The 16,456-nt window shown below is 38.5% G+C and overlaps 1 long non-coding RNA gene across 1 annotated transcript; it reads right to left on the minus strand.

Moving 5' to 3' along the window:
- Nucleotides 1–9,660: 9,660 nt before the first annotated feature.
- On the minus strand, nt 9,661–16,105 carry LOC138433980 (uncharacterized). The gene is made up of 4 exons (XR_011254558.2): nt 16,030–16,105; nt 13,430–13,474; nt 12,431–12,622; nt 9,661–10,035 (listed from the first exon to the last, which is right to left on the minus strand). It is a non-coding gene; the product is annotated as an uncharacterized lncRNA (long non-coding RNA).
- Nucleotides 16,106–16,456: the final 351 nt, after the last annotated feature.

A 16,456-nucleotide genomic window follows, 5' to 3' on the forward strand; every position in this document is an offset into this window, starting at 1 on the left:
AATGGGTTGCCATTGCCTTCTCCTCACTTCACTTAGTAATGCTAAGATCTCTTCAAGAAAATTAGAGATACCAAGGGAACATTTCATGCAAAGATGGGCTCGATAAAGGACAGAAATGGTATGGACCTAACAGAAGCAGAAGATATTAAGAAGAGGTGGCAAGAATACACAGAAGAATTTTACAAAAAACATCTTCACGACCCGGATAATCATGATGGTGTGATCACTCATCTAGAGCCAGACATCCTGGAATGTGAAGTCAAGTGGGCCTTAGAAAGCATCACTATGAACAAAGCTAGTGGAGGTGATGGAATTCCAGTAGAGCTATTTCAAATCCTGAAAGATGATGCTGTGAAAGTGCTGCACTCAATATGCCAACAAATTTGGGAAACTCAGCATTGGCCACAGGATTGGAAAAGGTCAGTTTTCATTCCAATCCCAAAGAAAGGCAACACCAAAGAATGCTCAAACTACCGCACAATTGCACTCATCTCACATGCTAGTAAAGTAATGCTCAAAATTCTCCAAGCCAGGCTTCAGCAATACGTGACCCATGAACTTCCTGATGTTCAAGCTGGTTTTAGAAAAGGCAGAGGAACCAGAGATCAAATTGCCAACATCTGCTGGATCATGGAAAAAGCAAGAGAGTTCCAGAACAACATCTATTTCTGCTTTATTGACTATGCCAAAGCCTTTGACTGTGGGGATCACAATAAACTGTGGAAAATTCTGAAAGAGATGGGAATACCAGACCATCTGACCTGCCTCTTGAGAAATCTGTATGCAGGCCAGGAAGCAACAGTTAGTACTGGACATGGAACAACAGACTGGTTCCAAATAGGAAAAGGAGTATGTCAAGGCTGTATATTGTCACCCTGCTTATTTAACTTATATGCAAAGTACATCATGAGAAACTCTGGACTGGAAGAAACAAAAGCTGGAATCAAGATTGCCAGGAGAAATATCAATAACCTCAGATATGCAGATGACATCACCCTTATGGCAGAAAGTGAAGAGGAACTAAAAAGCCTCTTGATGAAAGTGAAAGAGAAGAGTGAAAAAGTTGGCTTAAAGCTCAACATTCAGAAAACGAAGATCATGGCATCTGGTCCCATCATTTCATGGGAAATAGATGGGGAAACAGTGGAAACAGTGGCAGAATTTATTTTTCTGGGCTCCAAAATCACTGCAGATGGTGACTGCAGCCATGAAATTAAAAGATGCTTACTCCTTGGAAGAAAAGTTATGAGCAACCTAGATAGTATATTCAAAAGCAGAGGAATTGCTTTGCCGACTAAGGTCCGTCTTGTCAAGGCTATGGTTTTTCCAGTAGTCATGTATGGATGTGAGAGTTGGACTGTGAAGAAAGCTGAACACCGAAGAATTGATTCTTTTGAACTGTGGTGTTGGAGAAGACTCTTGAGAGTCCCTTGGACTGCAAGGAGATCCAACCAGTCCATTCTGAAGGAGATCAACCCTGGGATTTCTTTGGAAGGAATGATGCTAAAGCTGAAACTCCAGTCCTTTGGCCACCTCATGTGAAGAGTTGACTCATTGGAAAAGACTCTGATGCTGGGAGGAATTGTGGGCAGGGGGAGAAGGGGATGACAGAGGATGAGATGGCTGGATGGCATCACTGACTCAATGGGCGTGAGTCTGAGTGAACTCCGGGAGTTGGTGATGGACAGGGAGGCCTGGTGTGCTGCAGTTCATGGGGTCGCAAAGAGTCGGACACAACTGAGCAACTGAACTGAACTGAACTGAATTCTTTCTGCTTATCTGAGAAATCCTTTCTCATTCTGTTCTAAATGATAATCTTGCTAGGTAGATTATCTTTTGCATTGCCAACCTTCCCTTTTAGCCTGTTAAATACATCACTCCCTTCTGGCCTGCAAAGTTTCTACAAAGAAATCAGGTGATAGCCTTATGGTTATTTCCTTTTAAATGACTCTTTCTCTTGCTGCTTTACAATTCTCTACCTTTAACTTTTGTAATTTTAATTATATGTCTTGGCATGGATCTGTCTGGTTTCATCTTATTTGGAACCCTCTGACCATCTTGTCCTGGATATCTGTTTCCTTCTTTGGTAGGGATATTTTTAGCCATAATTTCTTCAAGTACTTTTTGATCACTTTTTCTCTCCTTCTGAAACCCCAGTGATGCATAAGTTGGCACATTTTATATCATCTAACAGAGCTAATATGTTGCTCTCTTGTTTTTTTTCATTTTTTGGTGTGCTGTTTTGATTGGGTGATTTATGTTATTCTATCTTCCAGATTATTCATTTATTTTTCTGTGTCATTCAGTTGGCTGTACATTGCTGTGCATTGTTGTTTTTTATCTCAAAAAATAAATTATTGATTAAATTATTATTTAATTATAAATTAATTATAAGTTATATTATTAATTGGGTCATTTTCATGGTTTCTAGTTCCTTGTTATAGTGGTTTGCATTTATAACAGTGATCTTTCTTAATTCAGTTAATATTTTTATTACCTTTGTTGCAGGAAGAGGGACCCCTTCCAGGGCCTGAAACTGGGCTCTTGTCTAACACTTGGAAATGAATTGTCCAAGGAGACACCTGTGCTGACAAAGCAAGAGATTTTATTGGGAAAGGACACCTGGGTGGAGAGCAGTAGGGTAAGGGAACCCAGGAGAACTGCTCTGTTGCATGGCTCACAGGTTTTATGGTGATGGGATTAGTCTTTGGCCAATCATTCTAATTCAGAGTCTTTCCTGGTGGTGCACACACTCAGCCAAGATGGATGCTAGTGAGAGGGATTCCAGGAAGTGGAGGGACACACGGTGTCTCCTTTAGACCTTTCCCAAACTCTTCCGGTTGGTGGTGGCTTATTAGTTCCATATTCCTTATCAGGATCTCCTGTCATAAAACAACTCATGCAAATGGTTACTATGGTGCCTGGCTAGGGTGGGTGGTTTCAATCAGTGTACTTCCCCTAACACCTTTTTTTTGAACTTGATGTCTGATAATCCCTGAAAGACTAAATAATAAAACAGATTATCTTACTCTTAATTGGGAATAGTTCTTCTGCCTTTTCATTTGACTTTCTCTGTCTTTATAAGTTTCTCTTGTCATTGTAAATTTCTCTGTCTTTTTAAACAGTTGTTTATTGTGGTCTTGAAGGTGTATTTTTATGTGGGATCATCCCTATGTAGACTGTGTGTCCAGTGTCTTTGGTGCAGGGTTGGTTTTGATATGGGCTCTAACCATTTCTTTCCTCAGCATGTACTGGCCACTATCAACTTGACAGTGGGGGAAGCTGTTGTTGGAGGATCTAAAGCCTGCATGGAGTGTCAGATGGGATATCCTCTCTGCTCTGTGGCTGTCTCTACTCTACCAGGGGCAGGGTTTCCTTCCCAGTTCCTTGAGCAGAAACTCTAAATGTTAGGACTGAGCAAGATCTATTCCCCTTGAGTTCATACTGCTGCTACTGCTGCTAAGTCACTTCAGTCGTGTCTGACTCTGTGTGACCCCGTAGATGGCAGCCCACCAGGCTCCCCGTCCCTGAGATTCTCCAGGCAAGAACACTGGAGTGGGTTGCCATTTCCTTCTCCAATGCATGAAAGTGAAAAGTGAAAGTGAAGTTGCTCAGTCGTGCCCAACTCTTAGCGACTCTATGAACTGTAGCCTACCAGGCTCCTCTGTCCATGGGATTTGCCAGGCAAGAGCACTGGAGTGGGGTGCCATTGAGTTTGCCCCAAAAGATGGGAATGCTGAAGTAACATTTATAGACTCAGAGATCATATCTGTTGCCTATATAGGTGTCTGCAGCTCATCCCAGATGCAGTCCAGCCCAAGATTGGGTCTATTCTCCTGTTAATGGTTACCCCAGATGTTTGTGGTGTAAAATGGGCATGGCAGGAGCATTTCCTAGCCTGGGGGTCATATGTTGCGGCTGAAGGAACTGATGTGTCTGTTCTGCTGTCAGAGGTCTGTGCCAATCATGTTGGCACTGATAGAGCTACCAGCAATATTTTTGCCACTGCTCTGCCTGAACCATACCCCAGACCCACAAGCATCTTTTGCATCCCTAGATTGAGCCTTCTCCCAAAACCTGTTGGTACCAGATCCAGCACCAAGCTGTGGCAATGGAGTGTGCCGCACCAGAGCATTTGCTCAGCTGGGAAGTGGGACTTTGACTTGCTGACGTGGTGGTTCGCCAGATGCTGTCTGAGTAAGCAACAATAGTGGTTGCCACTCTTCTACACCATGGGCCATCTCTGCATCCCTAGATTGTTTTTCTAGGGCCTGTCTGCCCCAGATCCAGTGCCACGTTGTGACATGGAGTGGGTAGGGCCAGAGTATTCACTTAGCTGGGAGCAGAAAACCTTGGGTTGCTGCTCACAGTGGTCCCTGTGATGACACAGCTGCTCCATTTGGACCACACCCCAGGCCCCTGAACTGTCTCTGCATAGCTAGGTCAAATCTTTTTCCAGGTTCCCAGGACCTGGTGGCCCAGATGCCAACCCCACTCAGATTGGAGTCTATCTCAAGGTGGCAGCCAGCCACTAGTAAAGAGTTCTCTACTCCCTGTTTGTTGACAAGCCAGCAGTCACACGCTGTTCATGAGTGGAGTCTAGACCTCCCTAGCCAGGGGAGTTCATCTCCTCTGTCTAGAACCTTAGGATTGGGACACCTAGTCTGTGTCTTGACCCACCCAAGGAGAATGTCTGCCTGAGTGGACTTACTCTTCCTTACGGATGTCTCTCAGGATGCAGGTCTCAACCCTATGCCTTTTTTCCATTCTTCCTTGTTTCATGGAAATCTTTTTTTGCAGCTTTGGTTGTATGGGTATTCTTACGCCAGTTTCCAGTTTTCTGTGAGAATTATTTCACATGTAGACATATTTTTGATGTGTCTAAAGGTGATGGTGAGTTCCATGTCTTCCTGCTCCACTGTCTTGATCTAGTCTTCTCTCAGACTTTTGAACATGGTTTCTAGAATCAAATTTCACTTTCACTCTGTACTGTGTGATGTTGGGCAAATCACTTAAGTTCTCTGTGATAGAGTTATATCATGAGTCATATGAAAAAAATAAAATTATTTCCCTTACAGGGTTACTTTTAAAAATACTGTGAATTAAGAAAATGCTTAGAACAGTGCCTCACATATAGAAAGAGCTATGTGAATGTTTACTATTTTAAAATACAATTGAATATCAAGAGTAAATTCCAATAAGGTATGCTTTATACAGTATAGAAAGACTAACTGATAGATTTATGTGTTTGAGTTCTCATAGACTCAAAAGAGACAGCCAGAAAATGATTGTGTGTATGTGTGTGTGTCTGTCTGTGTGTGTGCGTGCACGCGCACACGCACGCATGAATGTGTGTTTGTCTATTTGGCTCCTTCTCTAATATAGCAACTCTAGTTCACACTCCATTTAGCTAAATGAAAGATGTTTACACTTCCTTTAAGGCTGTTGCTCTTCCAGTTCCTCTGGCAGCAGATATAAGAGAATAACATCCTGCTTTTGTGGCCAAAGATACCTCGGCTGCAAAAATGTTGTGCTGAATACATTTGAGGAAATAAATGATAGGCTGCTCTCACAAAGGCTGCATAATGTTTGAGAAAAGTTTAGTCTTTAGTTTTCAATTTTCCATGCAGTTAGCTATTTTTCTGAAACATTCCTTAACTCCCAAAGTGCAACCAGCAGCTTCAAGAGCTGACAACATTTATAAGCTCCAAGTAAGTGGTTTCACTCTGTTGATCCCTGCTTACAAAGGATACATGTGGGTTTTGGTCACAACTGGAAATATTTGAATTTGTATTTTAAGTGGAAACCTCATTGGCCATTTTAATGTATTGAAAATTGTAAGAATTTTACTGAAGGAATATCCAAGAAGGTTTTATAAAAGTTAAAGAATCAGTAGGTGATTTATTCCAATTTTTTTCCTATTCCTGAGTGACTAGCACAAAGGACAGTAAAATTTCTAGTATTTTTATTAGGTTTATGAAAGTAGAACTTCTTCTCTGTCCTGGCTCCAATTATTGTCACAATATTTAAGAAAGAGTCAAGGGGAAAGGATAGTTCTCTATCAATTAGTTCTTTTTTGTTTAATAACAATTATATATTAGAAGTCACCAAGTTTGGGGATGGTTTTAAGTCACAGTCTGCAGGTCGGTAAAGTTGGGCTGATGTTGGCTAAGCTCCGTTAGACTTGGCTCTAATATAGGTTGGGTTCAGATCTACTTCACATACTTCTCATCTTCTTTGGACCAGTAGTAATACCTATTTAAGAAATTTTCTCTTCATGCTGAAATACAGAAGTGTAAGAACACAAGTCCAACAGTGTAAGCATATTTCCAGAGTCACACCACACTGCTCTCTAATATCCAATTTAAGTCAAAGAGTAGGAAAGTACATACTGCCCACCACAAAATTAAGTTGAGTGAGTATAAGAGCAGAGTGAATATTTGCTGAAAAATAATTTTGAACAACTAGACAAACAAATCTGGATAACCAACTTAGTTTTCAAAATAAGAGGTACCAGAATGATTACTTCCAGGGCTTGGTACTGGTTCAACTGGTCCTTTAGAAGTACAGACATACATACTTTGGCTCCTTTCAAGAATTCAGATGGAAAATTTAAATACTATCTCTCTTAAAGGACATTGGCCCATACCTTCCTTGCTTCACTATAATTACTTGGTACCAGAAAATTATCCTTGAGTCATGCCTTGGGTCATAAAAACTTAGAGACAGCTTCTACTCTAAAAACTTACCCTTCAATCTTCTGGCTTTTTTCTACTACTCATACTATGATACCATAATCCATGATTATCAGAAATTACTAAATTGCCAAATCCAAAGCAATAATGTTATCTTTGAACTCAAGAAAGTTTAATGAGTTCTTAATTTATGAACCCCAAAACTGTAATATATGGAGGAGATACAAAACTGAACAAGACTGTTATAAACTCTGCTCTCATGGAAAGTAAATATAGTTGGGAATACAAAAAGATGAAAGTAAAGTGAAATGAACATCACTCAGTCGTGTCTGACTCTTTGCAATCCCATGGACTATACAGTTCATGGAATTCTATAGACCAGAATACTGGAGTTGGTAACCTATCCCTTCTCCAGCAATCTTCCCAATCCAGGGATTGAACCCAGGTATCCCACATTGCAGGTGGAGTCCTTACCAGCTGAGCCACAAGGGAAGCACATACAAGAAGATAGATAATACAAAAAGAATATTTTATAATCAGTTCAGTTCAGTTGCTCACTCGTGTCCAAATCTTTGCAACCCCATGGACTGTAGCATGCCAGGCTTTCCTGTCCATCACCAAATGCCAGAGCTTGCTCAAACTCGTGTCCATCGAGTCGGTGATGCCACCCAACCATCTCATCCTCTATCATCCCCTTCTCCTCCTGCCTTCAATCTTTCCCATCAACAGGGTCTTTTCAAATGAGTCAGCTTTTCGAATCAGGTGACCAAAGTGTTGGAGTTTCAGCCTAAACATCAGTCCTTCCAATGAATATCCAGGACTGATCTCCTTTAGGATGGACTGGTTGGATCTCCTTGCAGTCCAAGGGACTCTCAAGAGTCTTCTCCAACATCACAGTTCAAAAGCATCAATTCTTTGGCACTCAGCTTTCTTTAAAGTCCAACTTTCACATCCATACATGCCTACTGGAAAAATGATAGCTTTGACTAGATGGACCTTTGTCAGCAAAGTAATGTCTCTGCTTTTTAATATGCTGTCTAGGTTGGTCATAGCTTTTCTTCCAAGGAACAAGTGTCTTTTAGTTTCATGGCTGCAGTCGCCATCTGCAGGGATTTTGGAGCCCCCCCACCTCAAATAATCTGTTGCTGTTTCCATTGTTTCCCCATCTATTTGCCATGAAGTGATGGGACTGGATGCCATGATCTTAGTTTTCTGAATGTTGAGTTTTAACCCAGCTTTTTCACTCTCTCAATTTCATCAAGAGGCTCCTTAGTTCCTCTTTGCTTTCTGCCATAGGGTTGGTGATATCTACATATCTGAGGTTATTGATATTTCTCCCAGCAATCTTGATTCCAGCTTGTACTTCATCCAGCCTGGCATTTTGCATGATGTACTCTGCCATTAGGTTAAATAAGCAGAGTGACAGTATACAGCCTTGACATACTCCATTCCCAATATGGAAGCAGTCCATGTTCCTTGTTCAGTTCTAATTGTTGCTTCTTGAACTGCATACAGATTTCTCAGGAGACAGGTAAGGTGGTCTGGTATTCCTATCTCTTCAAGAATTTTTCACAATTTGCTGTGATCTGCACAGTCAAAGGCTTTGGCATAGTCAATAAAGCAGAAGTAGATGTCTTTCTGGAACTCTCTTGATTTTTCAATGATCCAACGGATGTTGGCAATTTGATCTCTCATTCCTCTGCCTTTTCTAAATCCAGTTGGACATCTGGAAGTTCTTGGTTCACATACTTTTGGAGCCTTGCTTGAAGAATTTTGGGCATTACTTTTCTAGCATGTATGATGAGTGCAATTGTGCAGTAGTTTTGATCATTGTTTGGCATTGCCTTTCTTTGGGATTAGAATGAAAACTGACCTTTTCCAGTCCTGTGGCTGCTGCTGAGTTTTCTAAATTTGTTGGCATATTGAGTACACCACTTTAACAGCATCATCTTTTATGACTTGAAATAGCTCAGCTGGAATTCCATCACCTCCACTAGGTTTTTTCATAGTGACGCTTTCTAAGGCCCACTTGACTTCTGACTCCAGGATGTCTAGCTCTAGGTGAGTGACTTTATAATACCACAGGAAAACTTGTGTGATAACAGATAAACAGAGCATAATAGGTAATGGAAGGGAGGCATCAACAGAAAGAAACTGGGGTTCTGGCTTTAGGAAATGATACCTAAATTGATACCTGTACTAAAGGTATGTTAAAAGGATGAGGCTTCCCTGGTGGCTCAGAGGTTAAAGCGTCTGCCTCCAATGCAGGAGACCCGGGTTTGATCCCTGGGTCGGGAAGATCCCCTGGAGAAGGAAATGGCAATCCACTCCAGTATTCTTGCTTGGAGAATCCCAAGGACGGAGAAGCCTAGTAGGTTACAGTCCACAGGGTCGCAAAGAGTCGGACATGACTGAGCGACTTCACCTTCAAAAGGATAAGATGTATATGTGAGTGGGTTAGGGTTATCTAGGCCAGAGAACCCCACATGTTTTGAACTAATATATGTTGAATGCTTGAAAAGATGAAAAATGTAATGAGTTAGTTGAGCTAAGTCATTCTTTAACAAATGTTTACTGGGTTCCTGGAATGTTCTAGACACACTTATAAGTGCTAGGAGTCAGACCCAACAAAGAATTGAGTATGTGACATAGTAACAATTCCTCTGGAGAAAATTCTTAAGAGTAAGGGCAACATAAGATGTCAGAGTGAAAGTTAGATTCCATTTTAAATAAGTAGGTCAAGGAAAGTTTCACTAAGAGATTGACTAAAGAGATAAGGGAATAGACATACAAAGAATTATCCGCAGAGCACTCCAGGCACAGGAAAAAGGGAGTAAAAGGCCTGCAACGAAGCAGTGGTTGGTGCATTCCAGGAATAGTTAGGAAGCCTGTGTGACTGCATTAAGTAAGTGAGGAAAAGAGTGATTTCATTTGACCTATGTTTTATTAGGTTCATTCTGACAGATTTGGTGGAGAATAGGATGCACTATTGGAGCAGGAAATGGCAACCCACTCGTGTTCTTGCTTGGAGAATCCCAGGGACGGTGGAGCCTGGTGGGCTGCTGTCTATGGGGTCGCACAGAATTGGACACGACTGACGTGACTTAGCAGCAGCAGCAGCAGGCTGTACTATCTAATGTCTAAGATAGTATAACTGTGGTAACAAAGAATCCCAAAATCTCAGGGACTTAATAAAATATGCATTTGTCATAACAAATCCCAGTGTGGATGTTTCTGAATGGGTAGATTTCTTGATCTCTCTCTTCTATTTAGTGACACAGGGATCAGTATTCTTTCCACCTTGTCATCTAACGGTCTTCTGCAAACATCTTCATGGTTTCTGGAGAAGGAAAAGAGAACATAAAAAATGAGTTCTGCACAATTAACAACCTTGCATTGTATTGGCTAGAATTATCCACATGACTCCACCTATATGCTATAGATCTGGGAAATTTTGACCTTGTTTGGGCATTTACTTTCAAGTAAAACATACACATAAATACAGCCATTTCTACCATAGGAAAAAAGCACAAAGGAAGGAAAAACAATTTGAAGGTTACTGAGATAATATGTGTGAGAACAGATAGGGATGAGACTAGAATCTTAAGAATAGGGCTGACTGTGACCTGGATCTATTTTAAATATAGTGCTAATAAGATATGCTTTCTGATTTAATGTGGACTGAGAAGAAAAGGAGAAATCAAGATCAATTTTAAGATATCTGTCCTAGGTAATAGGAAGAACTAAATACTTAGAGATTTAAAAAGGTGCAGATCAAGACTTCTGGGAGATGATGAAGAACTGTATTTGGATGTGTTAAAATTGATTTGCTTATTAGATATTTAAGGACAGGTATCTACTATGCAGCTGGATTTATTGAGTTGTAATACATTGGAAAGGTCTTGGATGGACATAAACATTTGGTGATATATAGCCTATTTATAGTATTAGAAGCCATAAGTCTTCAGAAAGTCACTAAAGTTTAGATGGAAACAAATAGACGTTTAAAAAAGAAGTCTTGAAGATGAAAAATCAACATAGTAAATAGAAGAAAAGCAACTACTGAGTTAGAAAAAAAAAGAAACTAGTAGATATGATGCTCTGGAAGTCAAATGAAGAAAGTCTTTCAAGGAAAATATTATGCCTACTGACAGAGATAGGTTCAATAAAATAAAGTCTAAAAATCAGCTGTCAGATTTAGATTTGAAGGTCATTGCTGTTCAATTCTGTTAGAAAGGTGAGTGTAAAAGCCTGATTGCAGTGGGTTCAAAGAAAAAGAGTAAAACACTGGAGAAAGTGAATATAGACATCTCTTTGGTGAATTTTGCTGTAAAGGAAAATAGAGAAACGGACTAGTTGTTGGAGGGCAAAATAAAAAGAAGCATTTATTTTTTAGACAAAATGTGGGGCAATTAAATGCATGTTTGTATTTTGTTAGAAATGATCCAGAATGGAGAAAAACATTCATGATTAAAAAGGGGAGAGATGCTGTCAATTTCTTCCTATATTTCCATTAGTATTTGTTTTATGTATTCAGAGATTTCTATGTTTGGTATGTTATATTGTTATATATACAATAATGTCATAATATTATAATGTTATATAGTTACATTTCTTTTATATCTTGTTGGACTGATTCCTTGATCATTTTATTGTATCCTTCTTATCTCAGATATACATGTCTCAGATATACAAGGAGAAATTGATGGTATCACAATAATAGTAAGGGACTTAAATACACCAATTACATCAATAAACAAATCATCCAGTCAGAAAAATCAATAAGGAAACACTGGCCTTAAGTGACACATTAGACCAAATGGAATATATATAATATAATAAGCATATAAAATAGAGAATTTTTGGTGTGAGATCCTTCATTATACAAGAAGGTATGAGATCTAATGGTTTGGCCTTAGCCAAGAGCATAGAAAGAAGAGGAAAGACTGAGTAGGTAGTGAGTGAATAAATATCACAGTGGGAGTCCCAGGAAGTACTTTTCTGATTGCTCAGATTTCACACTAAAATAGGGAAGCAAGGCTGTTATCCATGTGAGTGATGATGGGGGATGAGTTGTTGGAAATGGAGCAAAGAGGCAAAGGTCATAAATAGTCATTTAGGAATGTGAGAGAATGAAAGCGCTAGAGGAAAGGAGTGTGACTGCCTGACAACATTAAGGGCTCACCTGAGTTTAAATTAAGATCGAGGAATTGTCAAGTAAGTGGCAGGAGGAGAAAAGAGGGCAAAGAAAATGAGGGTATATATAAGGGAATTTTTATGATAATGGTTATGGAATTCAGTTGCATATGATAATATGTTAGGATTTAGGGGAGTGAGGAAAAATGAAAACATGGTGTGATGGTTGTGTCTGAAGAACTGTTAGAGCTGAGAAACTAGCTCTAAGACTATGCCATGGTTCTGCAAGAATGAGAGGGTTTGAACTGATTATAGAAACAGCTGAGTTATAGGTAAGAGCAAGATATAACATAGGACATTAGGAGTGGGTAACTGAAAAACACCAGAGGCCAAAGTCAGTGGTAGAGAGACGGTCAAGGAATAGAGAGGCCAGGGTATGAGTAAGATCATCTATGACTATGTGGATACTGAAATCCTCAGAAATTATGTCAGGAGTGTTATTGGGTAAAATGACAACAACCTTACAAATTAAACCTTTAAGCAAAAAGAGAGAGGAACCTATGTCATCTGTTAAAAAAAAAAACAAACAACAAACATACCTGTAACATGGAGGGATATTGGGTGAGACAATCAGATGATCTGAGACTCAAAGATGAGTCTTTTCAAGGAGAAGGGAGCACCCAGCATACTCTAGAAGGGAGTTGATTCAATTCTCCTTTCTGTTTAAGGATGCACCTGAAATCTCTTCTTCCTGATGACTCCAGGAGCCACAGTACCCGTTAGTCTCTTGACTATAATTTTCAATATTTTCAGTTTAGAATGTTGTGTTATACATGCCTATATCAATATAGTCTATCACATGAGTATAATACCCAACCACAGCTGAGAGTCACCATTCTGAGCTCAAAGCCCAGTTCTCTTAGTGACCAGAAATTTACTTCACTTCTCAAGTCTCATTCCCCTTTGGAGTAAAAGTAGTAATAGTACAGAGCTCAGGGGTTTTTACAAAGGACTTAGTGAATTATGTAAAGACAATGCAGCACGTGCTAGGTTAACTTACACAATATTGAGTTTTCAGACAATTTAAAAATTTAACATATATTGTGAATTTTCAAAAGGGAGATATATTACCTGAAAAAATATTTAAATCCACACAGATACACGTTTGAATTTTAACTCAGCTTCTTACCAGTTATGCCATATTGGGCAAGTTATTTAATCTTAAATAAAACAGATGCATATATAATATTTTACGGAGTTGATGAGAGTAAGAAGGCTTAGAAAGCAAAAGCTAATTCTCCTTTAATATATGAACTGGATTATTAGCTTGTCACTTAATATGTGTTATAATATATAAAGCATATGTTTTAATTACAAGATAGAATAAATGATAAAATAATCTAACAGGTTACATAGAACCTTCAGTAGGGGATGTATAGCAATAGTGAAGTATAAAAAGTGATTAAAATTATTGATTTGAATATTATCACAAAAGCATATCTGGCTAAAATAATTTTTATCTAAATTAGAAAAGCTGTAAGTCATTATTTATTACCTGGAGTCCTACATCACTGAAAAGAAAAAAAAAAAAAAACTACCCACTGTGAAGCTGTCTTCCTTTTTGTACTCCCTGTTCCATGTGCCTAAATAACAAATGGCATAATTTAAAACAAATATTTTAATGGATATAGAAAAAAATTACCCTTTATCCAGATTAAATCCTGTGAACTCTGGGATGAACAACTGGTTTCTTCCTTCTGAGAGGGAATCATGTCCTAAAAATATCCATCAGTCTACACTCCCCTCTGTATCTTCCATAATTTTCTCTTTGCTCTGAGCAGTGATTCTGTTATACACTGCTGGAGTGCTTATGACACCAATACCAAGAAAACACTTTCTTATTCAGAAGTCGAGTGTTAAGGCTTTGAAGGCTCAGGAGTTCAGGGGAGGTTCATGGGAAGGTATTTGACAGGATATAGCACTGGTCCCTAAAGCGACAGAGCTGTTTAGATACTATCCTTACTTTTGGACCGAAACTTCACCACTTTAAACAGTTGAGGAAAACCGGAGGCTCTGTAAGTTTTATTCTATGAAATAACAGGAATAATTGTCATGACAAAACATAATGGCTAAAAAACCAACTGGAAGCTGTTCTGGAGAAACAATTTTCATCTCTCCATAAAGTAATCCTGGAAAGATTAGAGGTGAATTCTTTAAGACCACAGATGTTTCTCACTCTTATTAGCACTTTGTAATTTAACTATCCTGCTTGGAACTACACAAAGATGATTTGCAATATGGATAATGTATATCTTTAGTGTTCAATAATAACATTTATTATCAGACAGTATGCAATGTTATTTGTGCTTTATATTTTAAAGTGGCATAGAAAGTACTGAGTAAACGAATTCATCAGTAAAGTGTTGACAAGATTTTTAATTCCTTCTGTTTCCTTTGGTATTTTTCTTAAATAGAATATGTAAGCAATGTAACCCATACGTAAAACACTTCTCAGTTTATGTTTATTCTGCTTTTTTATTGCACATTTGAAAATTAATAATTCAATGTTCTAATATTAGCTATCATCTTAGCTGTGATAAAATTAATAATTCATCAAAAATGATATCAAACAAATGCTTCCTTTTTTGTTCTAGATGAGACAGTCATTTCAGCTTTGAGAAACTACAACTGGTGAATTTATTTCTTTATTTTAGGTCAAATAATACTTAAACATTTAAGCTGTAATTTTAATGTTTTCATTTTAAATATAGAAATCTGCATATATCACAAGTGATGCTAAAATAACAACCTTCCTCTTGTTATAGTTGGTTGTTCCTGCCCTTGCTTATTTCTTGGCAGATAAGCATTCTTTAGAAAAAAGCACAATAAGAGTCATGCTTTGGAAAAGTTGAATATAAATTTAATTCTTCTTGGGTTCTGGTTGATGTTGTGCTCTGCCTTTTACAGGATAGAAATCACTGTAGTGAGTGATATGTGCAATAGTGACAGACTTTGAAAAACTTTTTCTGAGAATATATATTTTCTGAGAAAGGTATTTTAGTTGAATCTATTGGAATGTATGTTAAGTTAATGTGATCTTGAAGTATTTTCAGTTAGTTGTGATTTTAAAATACTTGCTTTCAAGATTATGTTTTTTTCCTTATTTTTTAAGGGCAGAAACTTCGTCTTTTTCCATTGTATAGTTACTGTTTTGAGGATCCTAGGGATTGGGAGTAATATTCTTTGCGGGAGAAGGGGGTGTCACCAGGAGGCATTGGTGGTATATAGCATAAGCATCTAAATTTGTATGAAGGCTAGAATTCATCTTAGCTTGATTTTATGGACCATAATTATAAAATAGGGGATCTGTAGGTCAATACATGTCCCCATTATAAAATTTTATATCATAAATCTTTCAAATCTTACTGAACCATGAGTCTGACATGTTAGGTATTGTTAGGAGTAAAATTGTCTCTGGCAAGTGTGAACTCAGCATGAAGGGGTAGGTTGTAGAATTTCACCTTTTTGACTAATCATTTCAACTTCAACTTCCACAACATAAAAATGCACATTTGTACCATCTAGGGTACTTATTAGAAAGCAGAATCCAAGTCCAGATTTAGGGATTCTGTCTTATGCAGTGAGATTAGACTAGAGCTTGGAATTCACATTTTAAAATACCCTAGATAATACCATTACAAGTGGTCTACTCAAGGTGATGATCTACCCCAACTGAACTGGATTACCCCAGCATTCTTCTTAATGCTGTGCTGTGCTTAGCTGTTCAGTCGTGTCCGACTTTTTGCAACCCCATAGAATGTAGCCCACCAGGACAGGCTCCTTTGCCCATGGGGATTCTCTAGGCAAGAATATTGGAGTTGGTTGCCCTGCCTTCCTCCAGGAAATCTTGCCAATCTGGGGATGGAACCCAGGTCTCTTGCATTGCAGGCAGGTTCTTTCCCATCTGAGCCACCAGGGAGGCCCGTTCTTAATGTTAGTGGTAAACATATTAAGAATGCCCCCTTTGACTCTTGAGAGTGTTAGGTTTGGATGATAATATGGTCACCCTACTCACAGACCACACTTTGAAAAACACATAATCCTCACATCTGAGTAAAGCATAGCTCCTAAGTTTCAAAGAAGCATTTCAATGTTGTCCATTAGAACTGTCTGTCAAGTTAACAATGAACTTCTATACCTTGAAATGGTTGTCTTCTTCTTGGTCCCCTCTCTCTACCTGCTAACACTTACCAGTCTCTTCTTTGCTGCATTCTTTAGGAAAAAAAAAAAAAAGTAATTCCTGTTAGTTTATGCTTGGATTATTCAGATAAGCGTGTACTTCAAAGTTACTAGCATTCACACTAAAATATAAAGTTTTTTCACTTAGCCTGTAAATCTATGAGAATTTGTTTTCGTACTTGAAAGTAAATCAGCTATGTGCAAAAGACCTGATAAAATCTGCCAAAATTAGAGGACATGTTAAAAACTGAAGAATTTATGGTCTTCTATCTCCCTCCTACTTTTCACAAATTAAAGAGGTGTCTTCACAGCAAAAAGAAGCAGTCCTAAAAGTTTTCCCTCCTCATTTGGTAGAATTTGTTTCATTATAATAACTCATTTATCAC

Source organism: Ovis canadensis, chromosome 2 (assembly GCF_042477335.2).
Source record: "Ovis canadensis isolate MfBH-ARS-UI-01 breed Bighorn chromosome 2, ARS-UI_OviCan_v2, whole genome shotgun sequence".
Lineage (NCBI taxonomy): Eukaryota > Metazoa > Chordata > Mammalia > Artiodactyla > Bovidae > Ovis > Ovis canadensis.